Here is a 16,069-nt window from a genome sequence, read left to right as displayed (position 1 = left end):
GATGCACGGAAGAAATACCACTTAGTGTTTTAGGGTTGGATGATAACTAAATTAAAACTGTAGCTCTGAGGCTTGTCATATCTGTGATCTTGTCAAATATCTTAAATCCTCTATACATACACTACCTTATCTATGAAACAGAAATAAGATGCACATAGTTCTTATAAAACTTGAATATGGAAAAAGTATAAAATGCATAACATAGTATACATTTTAGAAAAATGTTATAAAATGTATAACATTGGCTAGAATAAAAGTAAATTCTCAGTAAATTATATCTGTAACTATTAAGGTAGTAAGCCTCATAAAAATATAATTTATTTATAACCATAACAAAAGTGAAGTTTACTATAGCAAAGGTTTTTGCCAATAAATTAAGAAATGCAATTTCCTAGAGTTTTCTCATTGGGTAATTATCAGAAAAACATTTCTGGAAGGAAGGTTCTCCTGATTTCTATTTTTTCTTTGTCTATAGAACAGGTGACTAAATTAGTACTTACGATATTTTTAATGCTAAATTTTATAAATACTAGACTTCTGATGATCCCAAATCACTCATATCCATCTCTTTAAACTTCAACAGTATAAGCTAGAAAATGTGTTACTGGGGGTAAAAACCAGTCTCAGACCAAGTGTTGAAAAGTGCCCCCCTCAAAATGTCTTCCCCAGCCTATAGGCAACCCCTGTGATGAGTATCTGGCCTGAATCTGGTTACTTGTTCGGGTAGATGTCCATCTCATCTAAAGCACTAAAGCTCCTTTTTTAGATGGGTGTCACTCTGTTGCCCAGGCTGGAGTACAATGGTGCAATCTCTACTCACTGCATCTCATCTAAGATGTTAACTGAAAGCTTAAATTGGAGTGTTAGTGACATAGTTTAGACAGTGACCCTTTCAAGATGGTGTTTGAGTAATTCACATGCAGTAAGCGCTAAGAAAAATAAATAGAAACATTGGGTGAAACGTGTCATTTACCCATACGTCAAAAAAATTGACAGTTCTCATGCTTTCCCTAACTGCAGTAGAGGTATTTGGTTGGAAGATGCAAAAATTAATACCATTGAGAAACACTAGTTATAACTAAAGAAATTCTTCACAATACTCCATGTGACCACTATTCTTTTCTAACTTAAACTCACATGCAACCACTAAAGAGACTAAAACAGGTTCTAAAGAAATTTATGAGAAAATTACCACTATTGATTATAAGTGTTTCCTTATTGATACATATATATCCTTCATATCTATATACATGAAGGATACCAGATACCATTAGTTGACCTAGACAACATACTAAAAGCAATAACAATAAAAACTGGTGATATTTTATGATTTAGCCAGAACTTTTATGTCTGAAAAGATAAAATAAAAGGACTATAGCAATATAGAAACCATCTATAACTTAATAAAGGAACATAATCTAAAAAATAAAATTCTCCACATAGTTTTTAAAAGAAAATATAATAATCATATGACTACAATAACACAAGAAGAAATAAAACCACAAAACGATGAGCCACAATTGCAGTGGAAAAAACTCTAAAGACCAGAACATCACTCAAAACTGATGATCAACTTCTAAATAAATTAGAAATAACAATGAACATAATACAGTTGAAGTGAAACTACTTCTAGAGAAAAGCATCAAGATTACCACAGTGAATTCAGATGAAAAAATAATGCATATGAAGAAAAGATTCCTGAAATGAAGGAAGAATTGCATCTGCAGAGGAAAAAGCATACTCCGTTACCAGAAAAATTAATATGAAGCAATGAATAAACTGTCAGGCATATCCTGGGTGAGTTATGCTACTCCCGAGATATTTATAATAATTCTTCAGGCATCCAAGTAAAAAAGCAACTCATTTATCAGACAAGAGGAAGAAAAATTAGGCTAGCTTCAGACTTTGTGCCAGGCACATTTAATGACAGCACAGTGGAGCAATGTGAAGCTTTAGAACACAATATTATTTTCCACTAGGCAAGTATAAGCCCAGTCTTCAGCTACTTTTTTAGATGGAGTCTCACTCTGTCGCCAGGCTGGAGTATGGTGGTGTGATCTCCACCCACTGCAACCTCTGCTTCTTGGGTTCAAGCAATCTCCTGTCTCAGTCTCCCGAGTATCTAGAAAAACAGGTGCCTGCCACCACACCCAGCTAATTTTTGTATTTTTAGTAGAGACAAGGTTTCACCATGTTGGCCAGGCTGGTCTCGAACTCCTGACCTCAGGTGATCCACCCACCTCGGCCTCCCCAATACTATATTTTTAACAGAGCCCTTCAGAGTGTGTTTAGCAGTCCAGTGGACTAACCACCATTCAATAATACAAGCCTACATGTATTCATTCAATAAATACCAACCAAGAGCTCACTAGAACTATACTACTCATTGCAGTTTTCTCAAGGATCTCACTAGAATTTAAGCTCCACAAGAGCAGTTTTTTCTATCTTATTCAATATCATTTCCCTGTCACAGATAATGGTACCTGGCATGTGAAGATGCTCAATAAACATTTGCTCAGATGTGTCTGTTGACTGACTCACAGAAGAAATACTAGTTAGTATTTCTTAGTAACACCATTTGGGAGAATCATGTCTAAACTATGTTAACTTACACTTCGATTTAAGCCTTCAGTTAACATCTTAGAGAGATGGGAGGACATCTACCTGAACAAACAACCAGACACAGACCAGATATTCATCACTGGGGCTGCCTAGAGGCTGGGGAAAACATCGTGAGGGGGGCACTTTTCAACACCTGGTCTGAGACTTGTTTCTACCCACAGTAATACATTTCCTAGGTCATACTGTTGAGGTTTGAAGAGGTAGATATGAGTGATTTGGTTCACAGTGGAGCTAAGGATGTGGAAAGACCCCAAAATAATGCATGCTATTGTCATGCTGGCATTCAGTATAAAGGCAAGTAGACACTTTCAAAGTTTAAAGAATTCAGGGACTAAAGCACTCTTGAGCCCTCGTTGGAAAAAAGAAAAGCACCATACAAAGAAATCAAGCCAACAAAGTCATGAATGGGAAAGTCATGGTGAAAGCCATGTTCACTCAATATCATAAGACCATGAAGTAATGTGTATAAAACTCCAAGAGAAAAAAAGTGCGATCAAATTCTGTATTTGACCATATTAATGTATTATTAAGGCAATTGGCAAATATTCTCAAGTCTATAAGGACTCAGGGAATGTTGAAGTTCTCTTCAACAAAAGATGGTGAGATTCAGTCCATCAGAAGATTATTTAAACTGAGATCAGAAGTGGAAAAGCCACAGGAAGACTAAATACAATGGAAATCATTAATACATAACAGAATGTAAGTGCTACTATGTTTTAATCAACTTAAAAATTTCTAAATAACAAAATTTAGGTTTAGAACACAGTGTCAAAGTGGAAATGCACTAATTTCCTCATATTGAAAACTGGGAGCCAATTGTTGCTATTCAAAAGCAAATTGTGTCTTTAAAAAATATGTCTCTAATTTTTTAAATTTTTATAATTTAAAAAAACTTGGATGGGCTCTTAGAGATTAATATCTCTTATGCAGAAACATTTATTTGAAGTTCCACTATTACTTTCATTCCCTCCTATTAAAAATAAACTTAAATGTTACAATTTATATTTTTAAAATAGTATGTACAGTATAATACTATTTTTACAAATGTATTTATCTTTCAGTTTATATATGTGTATATAGGCACAGATGCCTTGAATTATGTCCGTCTAGTATTAATGTCTTTCTAGGTGGTATTAGTTTTTTTTTCTTTTCTGTATTGACTAAAGTTCTTGTAATAAGCATGCATCATTTTTATAAAGTAATAACATCATCTTTCTAAAAATTTATGTCTAAAGGAACAAGGGAAGAGAACAAATAAGGGAGGTCAGTGACAGCATTAAACCAAATAGCCCCAGGTCTGAAGGTGTCATTTCAGATTAATCCTGTTTCATTTGCATAGGACTATATTCATCAGCATACAGAGCTACCCAGTAAAAGTCACTCCCATTCCTGAGAAAATACATTTCAGATTTTTCTCTGGCACCCAGAGAGATGTGTTGTGTAAAGGCACCAATATCAGCTCTGTGCTATTGATCACATGTATTGATTATATGTCTTTCCTTTGTGCATAGTTTAGCATTATTTATATTTTCTTTGATATTTTGCACCCAGAGAAAATTAATTCATTATTTCAGCAAACATGTATGTATCACTTACAAATATGGGGTCCTAACAGGTGAATGTGACCATCATAAGCTTACAGTTTTCTCTGGGAGACAAACACAGTGACAGGCCATGAGGATAATTAATGATTTGCTAGACAACTGAGAAACTGCTAGTTTGAGAAATCACTATTTTCTCAACTTGTACTACTATATCCTTAGTCCCACAGATTGTTCCTTCAAACAAATTAAGTTCAATGCCAGATGGATATGATGTGATTTATAAAAAATAAAATAAAATCTATTTAGAATGTTTCTATTTAGCAATGTGTTCGGAGTATAAGTTGTACATTATGCATTATTTATATTTTTTCTTGGTAAAACAAAATTAACTTTTTAAAATAATAAATTCTGTGGTTTACCATATGGTCTCTTAGAGTCCTTGTTACTATTTGTGTTCAGTGCCATTCAGTTTATTTTTAAATGGATTTTTCCATTGAAAGCTTAAACTGATGTCTAATGGAATTAATGTATGAAGTTAGGGTCAGACAGCATGAATTATTCATTGGATTCTCACACTTGCATTTGTGGTTAAGTCATCATAATATATCATAGTTACCATAGAAAATGTTAACCTAAAACCAACATTTATAACTCTTTTTAAAGTTCCTTTATATGTCATATATGTGTTATAACTTTCCTGGTATAAGGGACAAAAGATTGTTACTTAATAAAATTATATTATAACTTAAAATATTATCTTTAATGAACACAGAGTTATGCACATATACTTTCCTAACAAATTTTACAATATTTTTAAAGCTTTCAACTTCTTTAAATACTGCTTGAATATATATTTTAATACATTAGTCTAGAATTAATACTGAATTCTATATCCCTTAAGATTATGCATGAACACAAAGAGAAAAAAGTATCAAATTTGACCTGCAATATAAACATTACTAGTGTTATTTAGGTACATCTCTCTTTTTTTAACTTAATTATTTAATTTGAATTACTATAACCTAGAGTAGTGACATACGGTTAGTTCATTTCTAAGGCATGTGTCTGAAATGGAGTTTACAGGCTATAAGTACCAGTGCACTTAGAATAAAATATAAAACTCCTCCTGATGACCTGCCCAGGTCTGTGAGATTTGCTCTGATACAACTCCTCAAGCTTTCCCTCTGCTTGCTACTCTCTAGCCACACGGGCCTCTCTGAACACTGTAAGCTCATTCCTGACTCTCTCCTGGCTCTTCCCTCTGCCTGCCAGGTTCTCCTCAAATCACACCATGTCCAAGCTGAACATTAAGATCTTAGTTCAAATGTTTTCGGGAAAACATTTTCTTGTTATATTTTCTTCATAACCCATTGCTGTTTGAAGTTACCTTGTTTATGTATTTCTGAGCTCACAAACGATAATCACAGGTTGAATATTGTCTCACTGCTGGGATGTAACCCCCAAGAGACTAGACACTTTTCATCTCTTGGTCTCTGTGTTCCCTATCGCCAGGCCAAGGAGTATGTCCAAGATGAAATAAGCTATCATCAAATATTTGTAGAGGGAATGAATCAGGATCATCTAGGGCAAAGGTCTGCAAACTTTTTCTGTAAAGGGCCAGATAATAAATAGTTTGCCTTTGTGTCTTTTTAATTTCTTCCTTTCTTCCTTCCTTTCTTTCTTTCTTTCTGATTAAAAATGTAAAAACTACTTAGGCAGGCCTTACAAAGGTAGGCCATTGGCTGGATTTTGCCCATGGGTCACAGGCCTAGTTTCCTGACCCCTAATATAGGTTGCCTGCTCAACTGTACATTGCTACTCCAGAACCATGAAGTCTCTCTAGAAATGGGACCCAGAGATCTTCATATTCTCAAGGATCTCAATCCATTTTTAGCCATTGATAAATTTGAGAACTAGGGGATTAAAATGTAGAAAATAAGTTTAGGAAGCTCACCTAGGGAAGCAAACAATATCAATAAATTTACACTAAATAATATACTTTTCAACAAAATGTTAAATAATTGTTTAATTTTTATAAGAATTATTTATATTCTTATAACTTTTATAAGAATTATCAATTAATCTAAAGTCTCCCTATCTAATGAGCAGCAGCAGTACTTTACCCACTTTTTTAAGACACCAGGAACTGGAGTTTGTTTATTGTATTCCATTATAGAAGTGAGTTCTAAAAATGTAAACTTCAATTTCAATGAAAAATTCAACACTTTTTTCTTCATCCATTTTCAGACATGGCAGCAGGCACCAGTGCTCACTACAAAGCCAAACCCTTTTTTCAGTAAAGACTGCCATGGAATTGGGTCATTAAAAGGAAGAAGGCTTTTAACAAGACTTTCTTCAAAAGGTTCTTACATTCTATTTCTATTGATTGGTGCAGCAGTATTTTAGTGAAATGGAAAGTGCAGCTGTGACTCTTCTTACTTTCTACATAGTAATCCTTCATTCAGCACAGGCCTTGAAAACATTTTCCCTTCTATAGATTTTAGTGGCAAATGTGATTTATTATTTGCTGGATACTAGGGCAAAATATAGAAGGAAAAATAATTAAAAGGAACAATTTTGATCTATTTTTAGTGTTTTGAATATATGTTTTACCATTTATATTAAGCCTAGACCATGTTTCCTCATTTAATCTGGTTTCAAATATGTCCAGTTCAAAGCTTTGTGATTAATAATTTACCATTCTATTATTTATTTTTATACATTTATTAGTAGTATTTATACCCTTATTACTTACTATAATGCTTATTTTAAACTTTAACTATGTTCCAGGGCTGCACTAAGCACTCCTATACATGGTCTGCTTTAACTCTCTTTTTACTAATTGCCATCCTCATTTTGTGGAGGAAGAAGTCAAAGCTGAAAAAAGATTAGGAAGTCAACCCAGGCCACACCCCTGGTAAGATGTAGAGCTCAGGGGGTCATTATTTCAGGCAAGTCTGAAAAATGCCAATAGAGAAGGGAAAAAAAAAAGAATGAAGCAAAGAATATGAAGAAAAACAAAGGAAGAAAGAAGTTAAATAAGGTGGTAACGGAGAAGTTGGGAACAAAAAGAGATCGTGGGTTTTTCTATTTGATAAGGCTTCTCAAGATAATGACAAAAAATGATGAAAAGTATTTCTCTCAAGGCTCTTATCTTCTTCTGTTTAGTGTTTTAACTTCTCTGTGGAAAGTATTATGATGCTGCATGAAATGAGGTGTATGTATTTTATTATTTTTCCTAAATTTGGAGTATTTTGAAAATAAAAGACCTTGCCAGACACAAAATGGAAACCCTACTTAACCAAATCACATTTACTAAACTTCTATCACTTCAAGGTGATTTTTACCCCAGTAAATTACCAATTAAAGGTCAGATAAAACATGGTGCATGTTTTATCTGAGTTTCTATTTGATTGTATATTTGATTCTCATTGATTCAACATTCTCTCTTCAAAGGAAAGTTTTCTCAGAAAACAAGCAATTTCTAATAGATTCCAAAACATGGAGTCATAGAGTGCTAAGAGCCCAGAACATTATGCAGAAAGTAGATTAAAATATGAATAGTCACGTACACACACGTCTGCAAGATCATGTAGATGCACACACAAACACACCCAGCTTTCTCTCCAGAAAGTGTCTGAGGTGCTTATTGTGCTGTTACCATGTAAACATAGAGAAACTGATTTCTATGGTTATGTCAGTTGTTTTAAAAAGCTATTTTTTATATTCAATGCCAATTGTTTAAAACTATAAGATCTAACTGTAACTGCTCTTAAGCAATTGAAGTTCTACACCTCTGAGATCTGTTTTATTTTTTTCCGATTAGAATTTTTACATGATAAAGAGATGATGATAGATGCCTAATATATCATGACCTACAACTCTCAAGATAAAGTATTTTGGCATCTCAGCCTTTCGGTTCTTTCTAAAATGAGCTTTCCTCAAGGATAGGGACCTTACTGATTCATCAATGCATCTTCTGTACCATGCAGCATACATATTATTAAATTAATGTCCTGAATAAACAAATGAATACTTCTGATCCTTCCCAATCAAACTCTTCCCCTGTCAAGAATTTTCCTACTTTCCAACTTCTTTCTAGAAGAGGAGTTGCTACTCCAATTGCTAAGAATGTGAAACATTAGTTAAACCACATTCAGTGATGTATCAGTTAACTATACCTTACGGGTAACAAACTTTCCCACTTCTTCTTCCACTATCAATGCATCAGGATCTCTTCTTTTTCACCTGGACAGGACTTCTTTTTGCTGTGAGAAGTCTATCCCTTTCTCTTTATGACCCAGCTCTAAGAATGTGTGGCTGGTTGGGTAGACTTGAGGTCTTCCCCATAATCATAGTCATATCACTCTCTCTTTCCATAGGCATGTGTGAGCATGTGGGTTCCAATATTCAGATTCAAAATATTTAGTAGAAAGCCCCAGTTTGGCAAGATACTGAAGCCACACTAAAATATCCAATCTTTTCTACAGCTTTGCTTTGTCATATAAAACACTTTCCCAGATATTGATCAAATTGTTGTTTTGTTTCATGTGCAACTTTTATTATTTGTGCACCATCTTCCCTTAGTTAAAAACTACAAAAGTGAAGGAAAATTAATGATAGTATCTTTGGAGTACTCAAGCTTTACCTTCAAACCTTAACCAATACTTCCTTGTATACCCCTTCACACCCAATGTAGTACTTAAATATTTGTGTAGTACACACCTTATACTAACAATGAGGATCCCCTATTTTTATGAATTTATTTAATACTCAGTAGATGTAAGAAAGCAGAAAAAGTTGGTTCCAGACTACAGCTAAGGCAGAAGCTGTGTAAGGATCGAACTTAAATTTTAATCTTAGTAATAAAGGTAAAAGGACATCAAGGGGTTAAGGGACAGTGAATGTTGAGAGCATCAATGTATTGGACATTCCAGGACAGCTGCTGAATTGTTGGCGCGGGGGTTCTGGAAGGAGTGAGCTTAAAAGAGCAAAGGTATTGGTATGCGTAGTGAAAATCGTGCAAGTGTTGCAGTCATTGATAATGACAAAGGCTAGGTAATTGTCATGAAGAAGGAAGCTGAGGAAGTGTAGAGTCTGGGAAAAGAGGGGAAGAAAAGTGCTAGAAAAAATCATCTACTTATATAATAAAGACAAGAATAGTATCAGAACTAAAATCATCAGGAAATGAAAGGCAATTACCGGAGGGTGAAATGGCAGTGAAAGGGTATTAAACCAATCATGTGAAACGTAGGAAATTTTTTTTTTTTTTTTTTTGAGTAGGAGTCTCACTCTGTCACCAGGCAGGAGTGCAGTGACGTGATCTTGGCTCACTGCTACCTCCACCTACCAGGTTCAAGCGACTCTCCTGCCTCAGTCTCCCGGGTAGCTGGGACTAAAAGTCACGTACCACCATGCCCGGCTAATTTTTTGTATTTTTAGTAGAGATGGGGTTTCACTGTGCTAGCCAGGATGGTCTCGATCTCCTGACCTCATGATCTACCCGCCTCAGCCTCCCAAAGTGCTGGGATTACAGGCGTGAGCCACTGCGCCTGGCCCAGGGAATGATCTTGAATAGACAAAAGAGATGCCCAGCCAATATTTAGGCATATTTATTTAGGTAGTATAAGTGCTAATGGGAAAAACAAAACAGACAAACAAAAACGACCCACTACTTATAGAGCTGTAGGAGTCGCAGGGTGTTCTAGAGAGAGCCAGGTTTCCACAATGGCAAGAAGGTGAAGGGTAAGTTCATAGAAGAGGATAAGAAAATAGCAGATTCTTGCTCAAGATGAACTGAGAAATCTAGAGAACACAGAGAGTTTCAGGAGTCGGAGAGAGGAGAGAAAAAGACACCAAATAGAACATGGACAGAGGGGGATCTCTAAGAGCTGGGGCTTATCATGAAGCCTGACAATTTAAAAGGGGGTGCAGAATGAGTCTTGGTCTAGTGGGCTCAAAATAGACAGCAGTGGCCAGGCTGTTAGTGTTGTGAGGTGAGGAGGAATGGACTTCTGTAGCAACCCCCTTACCCCATGCTTAACGTCTCAGTCCCAGTGTACAATTCACCCTTAACTCCTGGTGGGAGAGAGATGAGCTGACTTCGGGTAGACATGCCCACCTATGACCTCTACAATAGAATTGAAACTTCTCTAGAAGCCAAAGTCAGATTCCCTTCCCCATGATGCAGTATTCAAAGATAGTGAATCACTCTTCATTCTTTAATAGTTACATAACTCTGGGGTGGTTAATTTCTCTGAGCCACTGTTTCCTCATCTTAAAACATTGATAGAAACTGTGATAATTAAATGAAGTAACATAAATTTCCTAGGTGAGTGCATGGCTCCTAGTGAACATTCAATATATTTTAACTGTCACTGTTTGTTTCCCCAAATCTTAAGTTAGTCACTCAGGAAAGAAGATCAAAGCCCTTTGTTTTGTTCCTCTAGTTAAAATTAATTTCTCTCCCATACAGAAATTTAACCACTCATTTCAAGAGGTTAGTTAATTTTTATCAAACATGTCTTGAGTATAAATAATTTGTGTTAGCATCACTACAGCATCTAGGATGGAGAAACGGACTTTTTACGTGTAGATGTGTTGATTTAAAACCCTTTGGTAATTATTCCCATGTCTGTGATAGTCTTGAATATATTACGTGTTGTGTTTAAACACTCTGTTTCTCTAACAAATGATACTCTATAGACTTCCTGACCTGTGACATTCACAGTAAAGCTAAGCGCTATAGTTCAAAAGCTGTGATTAAAACAAAGCAATAAAAACTATAATTTGTTCTTTTTTTATTGGGATATAAATTGGAAAATATATAATGGAGACGATATGAGATCATAATTTTTCCTATGAACAACACAGGTAAATCAGAATAGTGAATATTCAAACCTCTGAAGATATTTTATTTTCCCAATGGCATTTCATGTTACTCTGTCTAACCTATATGTCTAAAGGGTAAAGAAATGCTGATGCTATTAAAGAATGTTACTTTTGAAGCAAAATCATGTAACAAACTAGAAGAGTTTTTTTAAGTACATGTTTTAATAAAATATTTAATAATGCTGGAATTTAAATTCAATATAATTTTTCCATTTGTACTGTTTTAATGTTTGAGCCTTCACCACCTTATAGTTCAGAATTTCATTATATGTATGAATCCTACCTTTTGGCTTCTGAAATAAATATTTTAATGTAAGTGAAATGTTTTAGGAACATAAATGTTTTGATCATACCCTTTTACTTCCTAAAAACCTTGATTTAATTTAAGTAAGATTTTAGCTTTTGAGTCTCTATTCTAACGTATTATTTTCTTATTATTATTATTATTATACTTTAAGTTTTAGGGTACATGGGCACAATGTGCAGGTTTGTTACATATGTATCCATGTGCCATGTTGGTGTGCTGCACCCATTAACTCCTCGTTTAGCATTAGGTATATCTCCTAATGCTGTCCCTCCCCGCTCCCCCACCCCACAACAGTCCCTGGAGTGTGATGTTCCCCTTCCTGTGTCCATGTGTTCTCATTGTTCAATTCCCACCTGTGAGTGAGAACATGTGGTGTTTGGTTTTTTGTCCTTGCGATAGTTTACTGAGAATGATGGTTTCCAGTTTCATCCATGTCCCTACAAAGGACATGAACTCATCATTTTTTATGGCTGCATAGTATTCCATAGTGTATATGGACCACATTTTCTTAATCCAGTCTATCATTGTTGGACATTTGGGTTGGTTCCAAGTCTTTGCTATTGTGAATAGTGCTGCAATAAACATACGTGTGCATGTGTCTTTATAGCAGCGTGATTTATAGTCCTTTGGGTATATACCCAGTAATGGGATGGCTGGGTCAAATGGTATTTCTAGTTCTAGATCCCTGAGGAATCGCCACACTGACTTCCACAATGGCTGAACTAGTTTACAGTCCCACCAACAGTGTAAAAGTGTTCCTATTTCTCCACATCCTCTCCAGCACCTGTTGTTTCCTGACTTTTTAATGATGGCCATTCTAACTGGTGTGAGATGGTATCTCATTGTGGTTTTGATTTGCATTTCTCTGATGGCCAGTGATGATGAGCATTTCGTCATGTGTTTTTTGGCTGCATAAATGTCTTCTTTTGAGAAGTGTCTGTTCATATCCTTTGCCCACTTTTTGATGGGGTTGTTTGCTTTTTTCTTGTAAATTTGTTTGAGTTCATTGTAGATTCTGGATATTAGCCCTTTGTCAGATGAGTAGGTTGCAAAAATTTTCTCCCAATTTGTAGGTTGCCTGTTCACTCTGATGGTAGTTTCTTTTGCTGTGCAGAAGCTCTTTAGTTTAATTAGATCCCATTTGTCAATTCTGGCTTTTGTTGCCATTGCTTTTGGTGTTTTAGACATGAAGTCCTTGCCCATGCCTATGTCCTGAATGGTATTGCCTAGGTTTTCTTCTAGGGTTTTTTATGGTTTTAGGTCTAACATGTAAGTCTTTAATCCATCTTGAATTAATTTTTGTATAAGGTGTAAGGAAGGGATCCAGTTTCAGCTTTCTACATATAGCTAGCCAGTTTTCCCAGCACCATTTATTAAATAGGGAATCCTTTTCCCATTGCTTGTTTTTGTCAGGTTTGTCAAAGATCAGATAGTTGTAGATATGCGGCACACCTCTATGCAAATAAATTAGAACATGTAGAAGAAATGGATAAATTCCTCGACACATACACCCTCCCAAGACTAAACCAGGAAGAAGTTGAATCTCTGAATAGACCAATAACAGGCTCTGAAATTGTGGCAATAATCAATAGCTTACCAACCAAAAAGAGTCCAGGACCTGATGGATTCACAGCCGAATTCTACTAGAGGTACAAGGAGGAACTGGTACCATTCCTTCTGAAACTATTCCAATCAATAGAAAAAGAGGGAATCCTCCCTAACTCATTTCATGAGGCCAGCATCATCCTGATACCAAAGCCGGGCAGACACAAAAAAAAAACAGAATTTTAGACCAATATCCCTGATGAACAGAGATGCAAAAATCCTCAATGAAATACTGGCAAACCGAATCCAGCAGCACATCAAAAAGCTTATCCACCATAATCAAGTGGGCTTCATCCCTGGGATGCAAGGCTGGTTCAACATACACAAATCAATAAATGTAATCCAGCATATAAACAGAACCAAAGACAAAAACCACATGATTATCTCAATAGATGCAGAAAAGGCCTTTGACAAAATTCAACAACCCTTCATGCTAAAAGCTCTCAATAAATTAGGTATTAATGGGACCTATCTCAAAATCATAGGAGCTATTTATGACAAACCCACAGCTGATATCATACTGAATGGGCAAAAACTGGAAGGATTCCCTTTGAAAACTGGCACAAGACAGGGATGCCCTCTCTTACCACTCCTATTCAACATAGTGTTGGAAGTTCTGGCCAGGGCAATCAAGGCAGGAGAAGGAAATAAAGGCTATTCAATTAGGAAAAGAGGAAGTCAAATTGTCCCTGTTTGCAGATGAGATGATTGTATACCTAGAAAACCCCATTGTCTCAGCCCAAAATCTCCTTAAGCTTATAGGCAACTTCAGCAAAGTCTCAGGATACAAAATCAGTGTACAAAAATCACAAGCATTCTTGTACACCAATCACAGACAAACAGAGAGCCAAATCATGAGTGAACTCCCATTCACAATTGCTTCAAAGAGAATAAAATACCTAGGAATCCAACTTACAAGGGATGAGAAGGACCTCTTCAAGGAGAACTACAAACCACTGCTCAATGAAATAAAAGAGGATACAAACAAATGGAAGAACATTCCATGCTCATGGGTTGGAAGAATCAATATCATGAAAATGGCCATACTGCCCAGGGTAATTTGTAAATTCAATGCCATCTCCATCAAGCTACCAATGACTTTCTTCACAGAATTGGAAAAATCTACTTTAAAGTTCATATGGAACCAAAAAAGAGCCCCGCATCACCAAGTCAATCCTAAGCCAAGAGAACAAAGCTGGAGGCATCACGCTACCTGACTTCAAACTATACTACAAGGCTACAGTAACCAAAACAGCATGGTACTGGTACCACAACAGAGACATAATGTATTATTTTTATTGTTGTCATATTTTAAACAGTTTGTTATAGGTTTTTTTATTCTAGCATTCTTACCTTATCATTGTAGAAAATAAAAATACAGAGAAGTGAAGAAGACTGAGAAAATACTTCTCTGCTCACTCACCAATAAAATAATGTTTTAAAATTTTGTGTTATAATTTCATTTTGAATAATTTCTTTTTAAAAATGTTTTATAATTTTCTTGTATAGTGTTCTGATAGGTTTTGAATCATGCTTTATAAATATGAAAATACTATATTATCATTACTTCCTAATTGAAATGTAAAAAATATAGGTGTGTCATGCAGCAATTTTTAAGAGAAAATACTATTTACATAGTACAGTTGTTGAAACCAAGTCTGCCCATCCCCCTCAATGTACATGTCTCTGATAAAAACCTGAAATCTAGTCTCCCTCCTAACATGATTCCAAGTGACAATAAAACTTCTGTGGTGTGACAAGGTCTTTACTTGAGGGCAAGGACTGTATCCTATACATTTTTTTTACAGCCCAATCTTTAACCGATAGTTCTGAGTATTTGCTATGTGACAATCGCTATCTACAGTGAAAAACAAATAGGCTGCTGTGATGTTTCCAACCAAACTGTGGCCCACTATTTTTAGTGTTCACTGCAATATGATACATTCAGTTTGGCTGTTGAATTGAAAACTGTATAATTTTGATTATTTATATAGCAAGCATTTAAAATAACTCAATTCTCATTGTATTTTGATTCTGAGTATATCATGTTCAGTAAAGAGATTTTGATTCCAAACTCTGGTTAATACTGTTAGCTGTGAAGGTTTGGGCAAACTAATATCCCTTAATCTGTAATCTATTAAATGAGAACTATACCCACCTTATAAATTTATAAGAACTAATGAGATAAAATATACAACATTTCTATTAAACTCTTTGTATCGGAGCAATTGCACTTTAAATGCAGGCTATTATTTTCATTTTTTTTTTTTTTTTTTTTTTTTTGAGACAGAGTCTCGCTCTGTCGCCCAGGCTGGAGTGCAGTGGCGCAATCTCGGCTCACTGCAAGCTCCGCCTCTGGGGTTCACGCCATTCTCCTGCTTCAGCCTCTCCAAGTAGCTGGGACTACAAGCGCCCGCCACCACGCCCCACTAATTTTTTGTATTTTTAGTAGAGATGGGGTTTCACTGTGGTCTCGATCTCCTGACCTCGTGATCCGCCCGCCTCGGCCTCCCAAAGTGCTGGGATTACAAGCTTGAGCCACCGCGCCCGGCCCACTATTATTATAACAATAACCTTTTGATCTTTTCTTTATTAAAGGCCAATAAGGAAGACATATATATATATAAATTTTCCATCAATATTTAAACAAATATTTCTAGATTATCTCAGAAACTTAAATCCATATGAATCTTTGTAGCAGTTATTTAAATTTTAAAAAGCAGGAAAATATATCAGAAGTATCTTAAGTAAAATGTCTTATTCACTCTCCTTTCTGCTTCACACATACTATGGGAGTGTTGGCACACCGCTTTTTAAAAATAGAGCATACACATGCACTACATTAACTTTCTCAGAAATAATCTTGACAAGGATATTTTGGTTCAAAGACTAGATTTTAAAGCAAAGGTAATATCTGGGCAAGTAGACAAATTGTACAGCTCATGAAAAACAAACAAAGCCCTTTAAGAATTATTTTCTGCAACTTTCTGATGACAAGTATTTTATTTTCAGTTCTTAACACTCAAGTCCACAGTTCCTCATCCACAATTCCAAAATCCAAATAGTTCTAAAAACAGAAACATTTTCCTAACCCATATGC

This window comes from Nomascus leucogenys, chromosome 3 (genome assembly GCF_006542625.1).
Source record: "Nomascus leucogenys isolate Asia chromosome 3, Asia_NLE_v1, whole genome shotgun sequence".
NCBI classification, from domain to species: domain Eukaryota; kingdom Metazoa; phylum Chordata; class Mammalia; order Primates; family Hylobatidae; genus Nomascus; species Nomascus leucogenys.
Note: the sequence above shows the minus strand (reverse complement) of the source record.